At 56.3% G+C, this 13,467-nt stretch overlaps 2 long non-coding RNA genes across 2 annotated transcripts in view; one reads left to right on the forward strand and one right to left on the reverse strand.

The window, feature by feature from the left end:
* Positions 1 to 13,467, forward strand: part of LOC113604387 (uncharacterized) — a 364,860-nt gene that overhangs the window by 228,638 nt on the left and 122,755 nt on the right. The gene's annotated exons all lie outside the window — the stretch shown is intronic.
* Positions 2,808 to 4,092, reverse strand: LOC113604388 (uncharacterized). The gene is made up of 2 exons (XR_003426304.2): positions 3,412 to 4,092; positions 2,808 to 3,013 (listed from the first exon to the last, which is right to left on the reverse strand). It is a non-coding gene; the product is annotated as an uncharacterized LOC113604388 (long non-coding RNA).

Below are 13,467 nucleotides of genomic sequence, written 5' to 3' on the forward strand. Positions count from 1 at the left end.
TGTCACCTGGACCGCCTCCCACGAAACGCTTTACATGTGAACCCTTGTACAGGGCACGTTACACAAGCCAAGACAGGACCCACCGCCTGTAGAACAGAGTATGTGAAATGGGGCTGGTCTGAAAACAACGCGCAACGTGGGGTCATGTGCAAGGAAGGCACGGGATAAACACCGACGAGCAGACGGCGGGCGCTGGCCGTGGAGCCTCGTGTGGGGAGGTCCCTGGCTCTCCAGCCATGGTGACACGTTGCATGGCGAAGCACCCTAGCGTCGCTCGGCCAGGACGGGCCTCTGGCCTCCTTCAGGAGTAAGTGGCGGCCTCCTGCTCTAGAACCCCGTCTGAACGGAGAGCCCCCTCGGTCTGCCCTGGTCAGCCACAGCCCCCACATGGCATCAGGGGCTGCCTGGGCCTTCGCTGTCAGGGACACTCTCTAAAAATAGAAGCCCCGCCCCCGCGGGGTGGGGGAAACCACAGGAAACAGTTCAAAACCACTTCCAGTGGCCGTTCCCCTGCCCCCAGGAAGCTATGAATAGAAGCGGGGCCGCTGCTGGATTAATGGGCTGTTTGCCTGAGTCGTAAATCACAGGACAGTCCCGCATCTGAACAGTCTGCTGTTCTCACCGTCTCCCTCCCGAGGGGTGACCCGTGGGCTCCAGGGGCCCAGACCCCATCCGTGAGCACCGACCCCACTAGCAGCCCCTCGGGGGCGGGGTCTCCCAGGCCGTAGGATTCTGAGCCAGAACAAGAGTTGGTAAGTCCTGTAAATCACGGGAAATGAGTGCTACCTCTGTAAGCCTCTGCAGCCGTAAATGTCCCCGCGGGCCGCCCCACGCCGCTGCTCCGGGTTCCTTCCAAGCCCACGTTGGACCCTGCGTGCTCCCACCCCGGCTACTTGCATTTTATTCTTCAGCCACCTGTACAGGAGGAGAACCTATGCGGCCGGACTCGCACAACGTGGCTTTTAATGTCGTTTCGTTTCCTTGGCTTTTGTTTTGCCGCAAGGCTGGCTGGCGACCCGCGTCCCGCCTCACGCTCCATCAGGGTCACGGCGACCGTTGAAGAAAAGGCTGACCTTGTCAGCGAGCCCTGTTCTTCATGGCAGTGACCACGGTAACGTCGACCAGCTGGGAAGATCACTGCTGGCCTGACACCCGTCGGGGGCTCGAGGGGCCGCATCCGCGAGAGTGCGCCCCTCAGGCCCTGTAGACCGCACGCAGGCTTTCCGAAGGGGCAGAAACAGCAAGGTGTCCCCGCTTGCCGCCGACGTCCGCAGGACAAAATTCGGAGGGAGGAAACCTTTGGAAAAGCAACAAAGCAAGAGCCCAGGTCCTCGCGGCGGCCTGCAGGCCCACGACGCGGGCACGCCTTCTCCCCCCAAGCCACGCGGTCCCTCCCACCCTCACCTTTCTCTGGCCTCGGCCACAGTGTCCGCTCTGACGTCCAGCCTCCCCGGCCCACGGCCTCCACGACCGCCAACCCCACCCACCCACGGGCCCCCTGCCTCCCCTTCTCACATGTTCGTCACCATGGATCCGTGTGGCTCACTGTCTCCTTCCCGGGTAGGACCCCAGTGGCACAATACCAGGGCTCTTGTCTGCTTTTCCACTGACAAGAAGCTGGAGAAGTATTTGGTGTTTGTTGTGGGCTGAGTTGTGGCCCCCAAATTCATGTGTTGAAGTCCCCAGAATGTGACTGTCTTTGGAGACTGGGTCTTTAAAGAGGTGATGAGGGCTGGGAAAGATCAGCAGGATGGCCTCTAAACCAGCCGGACTGGTGCCTTATAAGAAGGGGAGATCAGGACACAGACAGGCACAGAGTGACGACCACGTGGGGACACGGGGAGAAGAGGGCCGAGTGCACGCCGGGAGAGGGGCCTCGGGAGACAGCAGCCCTGCCCGTGCCTGATCTGGGGTTTCCGGCCTCTAGAAATGTGAGAGAACCCGTCTCCATTGTTTAAGCCTCCTGGCCGGCGGTCCGGTGGTGCTCTGCTGTGGCCATTCTGCAAACCAGTACCGTGTTCTAGAAATACTGAATGCGCGCATTCAGATGAACGAATGCGCGCATGCTGGAACTTACTGGACACAGTGCACACAGTTCCTGGCCACGTCTTTCTGGACCAGGGAGCACGTCAGTGTGGGGGGAGGCCTCCAAATCCACCTTGCGCCTTCCGTCTCCTTCCTCTAGTGTGTTAGCTGCTCTGCCCGTTGTTGGAGGACTTGCCACCCCAGGGACACAACATCAGGGAGCCGGCAGGTGTTCTCCGAGCACCTGCTCTGAGTGGGGACCACAGTGCACAGCGGCCACTGCCCCAATTCTCCCATTTCGTTGAGTTCTATTCCGTTTCTCGTAACGTTGCCTGTGCAGCAAGCCCAGCTAGACTGGGGAACGAACACCTCTGGGGATCCCTCACTTTTTTTTTAATGTTTGTTTATTTTTGAGAGAGAGGGAGAGAGGGAGAGAGAATCTGAAGCAGGCTCCGGGCTCTGATCTGTCAGCACAGAGCCCGATGTGGGCTTGAACTCAGGATGGCGAGATCATGACCTGAGCCAAAGTCGGATGCTTAACCAACTGAGCTACACAGGCAACCCATGGGGCCCCTTCACTTTCAATTCACCTCCATGGTCCTTCCGATCACAGGCTTTGGGCAACTGTGTAACTAGGTAACTGGCCACGGGCTCTACTTGTGGCCCTGGGATGCCTCAGTGGACGTGACAGCCCCTTCTCCCTGGAGCCAATGTTCCGGGGTGGGGCTGGGACACCAGAAAGAGAGTCAACCTGTGTGGTAAACATAATAAAGGTCTATAAATAAAGATATAAGAATATGTTTATGTAAATATGCAAAAAAGCAATTGTGCAATTAAATAGAAAAGAACTAATAATATGAGACACTCCGTGGGCTTTCCCAGTCTTGGGGAGGGGCTGGGTCTAATGGTTTGTGAGGACAGAAGGTTGAGCACATCCATCCTGGAGGCTGTTCTGGACCCCAGGAGGAGTCTCTTGAGGACCCTAAAGCTGGAGAGACAAAGAGGGAAATGATTACTCACTGACCCCCCCCCAAGGCAAGGCCAGCATCCCCTGCCCATCGCAGCTGTCCACGTCCCCTGGCCTCCTGACATCCTGGTCCTTTTTGGTTTGGGTATTCCCCTGACGGGGACCCTCCCCTTTGGTGTGTGAAGACCGAGCCCCTGGAAGCCAGGCGTGAACGTCCCTTTGACACACAAGAGCTTTGCCTCGAAGCTGTGACTTCAAGGTGCTTGCGGCAAAGTGAGGCTGGAGACAGACACCTGCAGGTCGGTTCCAGGAACCAGACCCGAAGCAGACCCTCGCAATGGCAGGAAAGCGTCAGGCTTCCTCCCCCTTCCCGCCCCCTGCATGCAGCAGGGCCCCCGGTCATGCCTCAGTTTACTCACAATGAATACATAGCCGTATCGGGACCAAGAGTCAAGTCCTACTTGAAGCCTTGGCCCAAGTTTTCCGCAGCGTAGCGGGTGCTCAGGGACAAACCCAGCCTCTGGTAAAGGGCAGAGTCTTCTGAGGCCAGACGTGAAGCCGCCATTCACCCACGAAGCGTATGGAGCTGCTAGAGAAGGCTGCCTCATCTCCCAGCACAGCCTCCGTCTTTGCCGCGACTTTCGTAGCTTCGACTACCTCTAACGATACCCTTCCAGATGGAACACTAAGCCCATATATGTTCTGTGACCGTATGTCACAGATGCCGGGATGGGGCATGGTTTGGGAAGGCTAAATCTGCCCGTTGGATGAGAGCTATTTTAGGGACTCTTGTCAGACCAGGGCAGCTGACCATTCTCCACCCACCTCGTCTGCGGGCCGCAGGGAGGTGCGGGGAGGAGGTCACAGGGTCGGGGTGTCCACAGCCTCAAGGAGGGTGGAGCCAGAACCCGGAGTGCTATCTGAAGACACTGGAAGTAAGAAAGGCTTTCTGGACACTTCCTAACGCTCAAGGCCTAACACTCAGGGCTTGCTTTCCCGGACTTCTGGATCCAGCTGGCTGACAGGGTCTGGCTCCTCACGGGGCAGACAGTGCAGCCCCCGGGATCCAGCTTCCTCCCGGCATCCCGGCAGGAAGTGGCTCCGTCCCGCAGGGTAATGCTGGGCGTGTACTAGGGCCCAGAGGCTGGAAGGAGCCACTGCAGTGAGGCCAGGCCACCTGATGGAAGACGGCCCTAGGACCGGGCTCCAGGCTTCCAGGTGGGCCCCAGGGCTGGGCTTCAGTTGGTGTCCCCGGGGAAGACCAAGGTCAAAATGAAGGTCAAGTCCCTGGGAAGAAGGAGGAAGCCATGCCTTCTGGGCTGACACACGTCTGTTGTATATCTAATCCGTCAACCCAAGAGAGAAACATCTGAACTTTTCTGCTTACACTTCCTTATCGCTGTGTTTCTGCTTCCTTCTCAGCATACTTTCTGACAGATTTTGCCTCTTATCAAAAGAGAAAGGCGCATTATTTGAGGCGTGAGTATATTCATGGCAATCCCAACCATAACCTTCCTTGTAGAAGGACACTTTCTGGAAGCTTCCTTTTGACCTTCGTGATTTTAGCTTTTGTTCCTGTTTTGTCTCAATGTCACACTGTGGCTTATCTGTAGCCTGTTATGTGCCCAGCACATAGTAGGTACTCAGATGCTTTGTTAAATAAATGAACAAATTAAAAAGCAGAAAAAGGGATCATTTTGACATCGGCCCTTCCAAGTAGGCGGACTCCTGATTATTTAAGTGCACGTTGGTTTCGCGATTCAGCATTTTCTGCCTAATGATGGACTTGTTTCCCATAATCAATTAATTTAGACTTGTCTTTCAGGGAGCTGGAATACATACCCCACTGCGATTTCTTTCTTTAAGAAAGGGGCATAAGCGACGTCTTTTTAAGTGTTGCTTCATTGCTATTTTATAAATGTCACTCATGCTTGCTTCTTTAAAAAAGGAATTTAAGGGGCACCTGGGTGGCTCAGTCGGTTAAGCATCCAACTCTTGGTTTCAGCTCAGGTCATGATCTCACGGTTTGTGGATTTGGGCCCCATGTCAGACTCTGCACAGGCAGCACGGAGCCTGCTTGGGATTCTCTCTCTCCCTCTCTCTCTGCCCCTCCCCAACTCGTGCTGTCTCTGTCTCTCTCGAAATAAATAAACAAACTTAAAAAAAAAAAATTTAAGCAGAACTTCCTGAGAAAGAAACCAATTGCCCAAAATGCGTTAACTGATTCAAAATAGTATTAGCGTGGCTGGCTTTCCCGACGTCTTCCCGCGTACATATACAAGTAGGAAGCTGAAGAGGATGACCATTTGATGCACGCGAGTAAAGCCATCCATGCTATTTTTAAATTAAAATGTGTTCGTTTTACACTTGAATTTTATTGGACAGCAGTGTAAAGTAAGATGGAGGGAATTGCTGAAATAATTCTTTACCACAAGAGGATAATTTCTGGAAGTCGCTCTAAGCTGAGAAAGGAGCCCAGAGGCAGTGTTTCTGCCCGCTGCACCCTTAAGGTGGCGCTGTGTGACCTTCCCGTTGGAAAGAGGGGGTCCTGGGGCACCTGGGTGGCTTAGTCGGTTAAGCGTCCGACTTAAGCTCAGGTCACGATCTCACGGTCCGTGAGTTTGAGCCCCGCGTCGGGCTCTGGGCTGACGGCTCAGATCCTGGAGCCTGCTTCGGATTCTGTGTCTCCCTGTCTCTCTGCCCCTCCCACGCTCATTCTCTGTCTCTGTCTCTCAAAAAATAAATAAACGTTAAAAAAATAAAAAAATAAAAAAAAAAGAGGGGCCTGGGGCCGCTGACCACCTGTGTCTGTGCCCCCGGGCAGGGTCACGCCATGGAAGCTGTATTCTGACACAGCAGTGCCCCGCGTGTGGGGCCCCATATTCAGCGTTTGTACTGCGTAACGTTCTGTTCCGCAACAACGGCCCCAAGTGTGCAAAATCCCATATTCAGATGGATTTCATTTTTTCTGCAATCATTTATAATGGTCTGTCCGTTCTTTTTTATTCTGCTTCAGTTTCTCATTTATAGCTGCATTTCGTCCAGGAGTTCTCCGCGCCCTACGTGGGACTCGTGAGCAGGACGTCCAGCGTTTTCTCGTGTTGTTTTAGAATTCACCTGCGTCTGTCATCTTCCTACTGAAAGGCAACTTGTCTGGACTTTGTAATCTTTGTCCCATTTTCTTTCCCTCAGAGCCCTGGAGAACCTCCTGGGTCATCTGCCCTACGAGCGGCAGACGCGTTTCAGACCAGCTTTCCCTCTCCCCTTGACGTGGGCTCCCCAGGAACGCGGTTGGGCCGTGTCGTGTTGTCTGTGGCTTCCTGACGCGTGGGGAGCGCTTCTGGCCCGCCTGGCTTTCGTGGGGGGTGGGTGGCCTGAAGGTGCTCACCGCTCATCCGGCGGCATCCCCGGTGCCTGCCCTCCGGTCCGCTGCCTTCTCCCCGCTAGCCAGGAGCTCTTCTAGCCTCTCCCTTCCCGTTAGCCGCGACCATCTCAGGGTTTCCCGCTGTCTCACGTGTCACCCTCCACCACTCCGTTCCTTGCTCCCCAGAGCCACGCTGGGAGCCCTGTGTCCCTGCTGTCCCTGTGCTTCAGCCAAAGTGAGTCCATGGCCAAGGGGCCCGAGCTGTGGCTCTGCTCCTGGACCGTCCAACGCAGAGCCTGGGCTCTCCGGACGCACCACCCACTTCTCTGCTCCGCACGCTCGGATTTTAACTTCCAGCCTCAAAAACAGCTTCAGATGTTCCTCCGCTCCGCCCATGTGTGTGATATCGGGGACCAACATTTCATCCAAACGCCAGTCTAACCCAGAGCGGGCCCTCTGGCCTTTCTCTGCCCCTCTGCCCCTTCCCCACCCCCCACTGCTCGTTTTTGATTCTCGCGCCCAGAACCGGAGGTGATCTCTGCCCGAGTCCTCGCTGGGACCCAGCCCGCCGAACCGGGTGTGGGCGAAGGCTTGTTCTATTGCATCGTGAAGGTTGTCAGTCGGCGAGGACTGCTGTAGAAAGCACCTCCCAGATGTGGGCAAGTTTTTATTACAGAAAGATGAATTGCCACTACATTTTTGATTTCTAGATAATGTGTGTTTGGGGCCCCCGCAAAGAGCCGATGTCTGGGAGAATATACTGTGTAGACCCCAGCTCGTGTAGAGGGCGTCTCGGGGTTCCTACCTGAATCTCTGCTCCACAGACTGAACTTCTCCCGTCCACTGGCTTAGAAGCGTAAGATTTGCCCAGTCAGTGCAAACACGTTGGCTCCCTGGCTGTGCCTCGCCAAAGATTTCTGACGGGGTACACAGAGCCACTGTGAAAAAAGCGTGAAGCTGTGAGCTAGAAATGCAGCCCCAGCCACACTGCCTCTGTGCTGAGTCCCCAGCATAGCACCCCCAATCCTGCCTCAGGACCTTGGCACTTGTTGTTCCCTCCAAACATACACCCCACCAGGTATCAACATAGTTCACCCGTCACTTGTAGATAACTTCCAAACTGTGATCTGATCAGAGCGTTTCTCCGCCGCGTCTGTCCAGGATAGCACACACGCACACACATACACGCACAGGTGCACACACATAGACACACATGCACACAACCATACACAGACGTGTGCACACGCACAGCCACATACGCATGTACACACACACACACTCCTGTGCTCACGCACACTCGCACACGCGCTCTTTCCCGTCTGCCATGCTTCATCTTCCGCCATGGTAGTCCCCGCCCCTTGCAAATGGAACAGAGACTCCGGAGGCCCCAGGATGACGTGTGATGCTGCAGGGTATCCCTTGAACCTTGCACGGCCTCTAGCGCTTGGTCGAACGCACCCCCACTTGTGGAGTGGGTCCAAGCACGCATGGCCAGCTTGGCGGACAGCCTCGGGCGCCCGGGTTTGCGAGTGTGTGTGGGCTCTGAGTCAGGTGTGGGGGAGTAGATTCAAGTCCCACTCCTTTGCTTACTGACCGCGTGACACCCCCCCCCCCCAACCACCACCTCTCTGAGCCCCACCCCCACCCCGGGTGCAAACAGGGAAACACTAAGGCTCAGGGAACCGACCAGGTTGTCGTGAGAATGGAAGGAGGTGATGTGCCGACGTGGGGCTGGGGGCAGAGCAGGACACATCGATCAGGCTGACCCCAAGCCGTGTGGTGTGCGCTGCCCGGCACGGATCGGGCTCACGGCTGCGGATGTGTGCGTCCTCTCCCGGTAACAAGTGTTGCTTAGTACGTTTTGCTGAATTCACAAAGAGGCAGCCCCAGCTCTGCTGGTCCGGCCCCCGGTACCTGAGGGGCTGGCCCAGTTCTGGGGTCTCTGCTCAGGCAGCGAGCTCAGCAACGCCCCGATGGAGGGAAGGAAAGGAGTCGCCCATCCATCCTTCTTTCCTGCCTTGCAACTTCACGAAAGCATTTCCTTCCCTGCCCCCATCCGGGAAGGGGAGATCAGGGTTGTCGGCTTCCAACCTCTGAGCTGCCTCTCCCCATGCAGGTGGGGGCTGAGAGGACGGGGTGGGGGGCACAGAGGGGCACTTGCAATGCTTCAGGCGTGGGGAGGCCCCCTCCCAGGAATGCAGGGGGCCAAGGAGGCAGCTCTTCGGAAAGGGCAGGACACAGACGCCCTGGGACTCAGGGACGGGGCCGCCAGGTCGAATAGGAATCAGTTTTAGTACAAGTATGTGCCATGCCGTGTTTGAACTGCAGGTAAACAGCAAAGACTTTTTTAGAGTACAAGTATGTCCCACGCAATATTTGAATTTCAGATAAAAATGAATAACTTTGACAGAAGCTTATCCTCTGCAATATTTTCGTTTCAAACAAAAAACGGTGAGTTTTACCGTAAAACATGTACCACGCAACTAAAAAAAGATTCATCATTGTTGTGGGTTGAGTAGCATCCCCCTGGACCCGCCAGATGTGACTTTATCTGGAAACGGGGTCTTCACAAATGAAATGAGCTAAGATGAGGTCACACCGGGTGAGGGTGGGCCCTAAATCCTGGGCCTGGTGTCCTTCTAAAAGCAGCACGTGAGGACACAGGGAACACCGGGGCGGTGTGTGTGACCACGGAGATAGACCGAAGGGACGTGAGTATGAGCTGAGGCACCTCCAGGGACGCCGGGAGCCCCTGGGGGGCTGGGCCAAGCAGGAAGGACCCTCCGCTCCAGCCTCCGGAAGGAGCACAGCGCTGCAGACACCTTGATTCTGGTTCTGGCCTCCAGAGCCGGGAGACAATAGATCTCCGTTGTTTCAAGCCCCCGGTTTGTGATACGTCCTTAGGGCCACCCCAGGAAGTGGATACAATTGGTTATCTGAAATCCCCATCGAACTGGGCATCTTGTGTTTTTATTTGCTAAATCTGACAAGCCCACTCCAAACCCCTCCAGAGGAGGGGTTAAAGTGGCCCGGTTACGGGGCACCCGGGGGGCTCAGGCGGTTGAGCCTCGGGCTCTTGATCTCAACTCAGGTCATGATCTTATAGTTCGTGGGTTCGAGCCCCACGTCGGGCTCTGCGTTGACAGTGCGGAGCCTGCTTGGGTTTTTCTCTTCCCCTCTCTCTCTGCCCCTCCCCTGCTTGCACACTCTCAAAATAAATAAATAAGCATTTTTTTAAAAATTAAAAGTGGTCTGGTTGGTATCCCAGATGGTGTGACAGGGGCACAGCATCTGCCGAGAGCTCAGAGGGTCGTGGGCACCTGGCAGGTGTCCTGTCTGCCTCCCCTCCACCACCACCTGCACCACCGCCAGCCCCTCCCCTGCTCTTGACTAGACTGTGGGGGATCTGTCTGCCCTGCGCCAGCCCCAGCACGGGCTCCTGTGCACTTGGCCTCCGGCTGTGAGCGTGACGCCAGGAGCCTGCGGCCCCTCCCTCAGACGCTGGATTGCGGAAGACCCTCTGACTGGCTGGAGAGGACCGACCCCGCCGATCCTCTTCCCCCCACAGAAGTTAGAGCGACCCGAACTGCATGTCTCACAAACCCTGACACACGGTGGAGGGAGGGGGAAGGACCATCAGAACCGGATTTAGGAGACTGGTAGGTCAGGAGGCTTCCCCTGAAGGACGCATGGCAGTGACTTTCACCTTCTGGAGGAACCCTTGCCATTTCCCACCTCGAGCGGTGAAACGCAAGCTTCCTCTTGCCAGTTGTTGCAACGGTGGCTGCCGCAGCCCACAGAGGAGCTCGGCATGTCCCAGGCCCTGATGTGGAGACCCAACGTGGCTTCCGAGGGGAAGGGGTGTGCGGCCCCGAGCCCCCCGAGCGTCTGGATAAATGCGCATGTCTGTGGTCTGTTGGAGGGGACGGCTGCCTCCTGTGTCATTGCCTGGCGATTGTGGGACCACCCACCATCCCAAATTACCCTCCATTTGCTAAGCCCTGGCCTCGGAGCTCTGTTGTGATAGATTCAAAAGGAGGAATGTGCCGGGCTGGAATTGCCGAATGCCTGGCATCTCGTCTCTCCTAGACCCCCGAGAGGGCCCAGCAGGCCGCAGCCACCCCACCTCACCCCCGCCCGTCACCTGGCTGCACAGCTCTTAAGTGACCACGCAGACGCCATCAGCACCCATGCCCTCAGCCCCAGGAAGCATAGCACCTTTCTGCGACGTTGCTCCCCAAAGTAAAGGTGCCGGGGGCTCCACTCTGCCCTGCTGCGACAGCCCCGTACCGGCAGAAGCTCAAATCCGCGTTCATCACTTGGAAATGGTAGACACCTGTCACACATCCCAACAGGGCAGCAGAGATGAGGGGGCTCCACAGGCTCACAAGAAGAGACGCTTTTGAAAACAAGCCAGGGATTGGTGTGTAGACACGATGGTGAGTTTTGTCTGTCGAGCTGCCCGGGCTCACACGCCCAGATCGCTGGTGAAACGGTCTTTCTGGTCACGTCTGGAAGAGACCAGCATTGGAGCAGGTGCACTGAGTAAAGCAGGGGGCCCCCCACTGCGGGCGGGCGTCATCCAAGGCGCTGAGGCTCGAGGAGGACAGAGAAGAGGAGGAAGAGGGCATCTGTCCTCCCTGAGCTGGGACGGCCTCCTTCCCCTGCCTGCCTTCCAACGCGAGCATTCCTGGTTGTCTGACCTTCCGATTCACACCAGGGCGCGCACCAGAGCCTCCTCGGACATGCTGGACGTTCAGCTCTAAGGCTGAAGAGGAACCTTCTGTCATCTCCCTAAGTCTCCCCTAAATCCTGTCGGGTGTATCACCTGATTTCTAATCTGGGGCCAACAGACTTTAGTGATGTCAGGACACAAACACGAACAGTCCCCAAGAACCGAGTCCCTGGCCGGTGATCCATGCTGGCCCCTTCGCAGAGAGCAGTCCTGGGGCATTGGAGGCTCCGTGCATGGCCGGGGCCCCCTGAGCAATTCACGAGCCGGGCGTTCAGCACCCACCCCCCTGGCTGCAGTCCTGACCGCCCCGCCCACGGCCTCGCTTTCTGCCCCTCGTTAGACTACGCGTGGAAATGGAAGGTGTTCCCAAAGTCGTGGGGTGGAGGGGGGGCGGTGAGGGGGTGGGGGAGTGAGGGGCTGTGGCTTGCTGACATCGGGCTCCTGAACAGCAGAAGAGCTGGGGAAGCCGCATCCTGAAATCTCCACCAGGAGCAGCGAAACACCAGTCAGATCTGTGCTGAGTGCACCTGGTGCTAACGGCCGTCGAAGACGTGGCCTAAACTTGAATCTGAGCCCACTTTGAGAAAAAGCTCAGATTCGTTGATTTTTTTTTTTTAATTCATCATTTTCCTCATTGATCTCCTCTCCAGAGGAAGTTGGAGAGAGCCTTTTGAAACTGCCTCTGCCCGTGTGGATGGACTACTCTGAGAACGGCATTCCCTGCAAGCCGCCAGGGGCCACAGCTGCACGAACACGGCTTTCCAGGTCCCCTCCAGGTCCCCTCCCCGTCCCCTCCAAGTACCCCCCAAGTCCCCTCCAGGCCCCCCCAGGTCCCCTCCAAGCCCAGCCCTCCCCAGAGAGCTGTCCCACGTTACTATTTTTCCTAAGGGGAAATGTCCGCAAAAAATAAGCTGCTTGGGAATAGCAATTCCTTGGGACCAGAAGCCGCATTCTGTGTGAGGGAAGCAGTCCCTCGTGGTTTTCCCCGAAGGGCTCTGCCTTTCGGTTTTCAAAGTTGCCAGAATGCTTCACCTTAGCCCTTTGACAGCTCCACAGACGCTGAGGTCCCGAGACTCGTCAGCCCACGGTGGGATGTCTCCCTCGTTCGTTAAGAGACAAGAGTGAACCCCGAGAGGATGGCAGGTCCCCAAGACACCCGCGGATTTTGCAGACTTCTGTCTTCTCCTTGAATCGTTTGTCAAGCTCATCGGCTGGCTTTCTTCAACTGTTCAGGGCAGTTTTCTCAGGAGCCCAGCAGGTGCCTCCAGCCCCGGGACAGCTGTGCACGCCCCGGAGACGGCCACACTCCTCGGCCCGGCTCTGCCCGTCCTCGGCGCCGCTGGCCGTATTTTCCACCGCAGCTAATCGGGACCTGCAGGAGAGTGGTGCCCACAGAAACAAGAGGCTTTTGAAGCGGAAGGTGAATGAGCCTGGCTGTGGTTTACATTCTTTACCTTAATTTTAACAAGTATTTCAACCCCCTTGAAAATTGCTTCTCTAGAATAATAAACAGAGCCCACACTGAGTCGCGGAGCTCCGGAGGCCGAACAGTCTCGTGGCTAATGCTTGCGTGCCGGGCGGGGCCACTGTGCTCCACTGGCCCTCATTTTGGGAGGTGCGGTGGGATTGGTGTGGCAACATGAGGTTTTGGGTTACACATAAGTGAAATCGTACGTAATTCATAGATGTGGAGAGTTACGGAGGAAAGGGGGGCAGTGCCCGCCTGTCCGGCCCATCGCTCCCCATGCCGGCCTTGGTGCCTTCCGGGCTCATTCATCGCTGGTCAGAGATCCAGAGTTAGTGGAGGGCCTGTGGGCCAGAGGAAGACACGAGATCTTGGCCCTGAGAGTTAGGCATGACTGACTGTCATGTTTGTTTAGCACCTACTATGTGCCAGGCTCTGTTCTAGGCACTGAACAGACACTCTAAGGAAGCCTTGCTCCCAGAAGTGTGGTCCCCAACCAGCAGCCTCAGCATCTCCTGGGAGTGTGGTACAGACGCAGAGTCCCAGGCCCACCCCAGGTGGGCGGACACAGGGCCTGGGTTTGAGGAGCACTGCTCTGGGAAATGACAGGAAGATACAGAAAACAAAAGCAGAAACAAAAACCAAGTGGCTTTGAGCCACATCTTTAGATATACTGACATATTTTTAAAATTTGCTCATTCAGGGGCGCCCGGGTGGCTCAGTCAGTTAAGCCTCCGACTTCAGCTCAGGTCACGATCTCACAGTTCGTGGGTTCGAGCCCCGTGTCAGGCTCTGTGCTGACAGCTCGGAGCCTGGAGCCCGCTTCGGGTTCTGTGTCTTCCCCTCTCTCTGCCCCTCCCCCCCCTCTCAAAAATAAGTAAGCATTAAAAAAATCTAAATTTGCTTATTCA

The sequence above is a fragment of the Acinonyx jubatus genome, chromosome E2, assembly GCF_027475565.1.
Source record: "Acinonyx jubatus isolate Ajub_Pintada_27869175 chromosome E2, VMU_Ajub_asm_v1.0, whole genome shotgun sequence".
Taxonomy (NCBI): Eukaryota; Metazoa; Chordata; class Mammalia; order Carnivora; family Felidae; genus Acinonyx; species Acinonyx jubatus.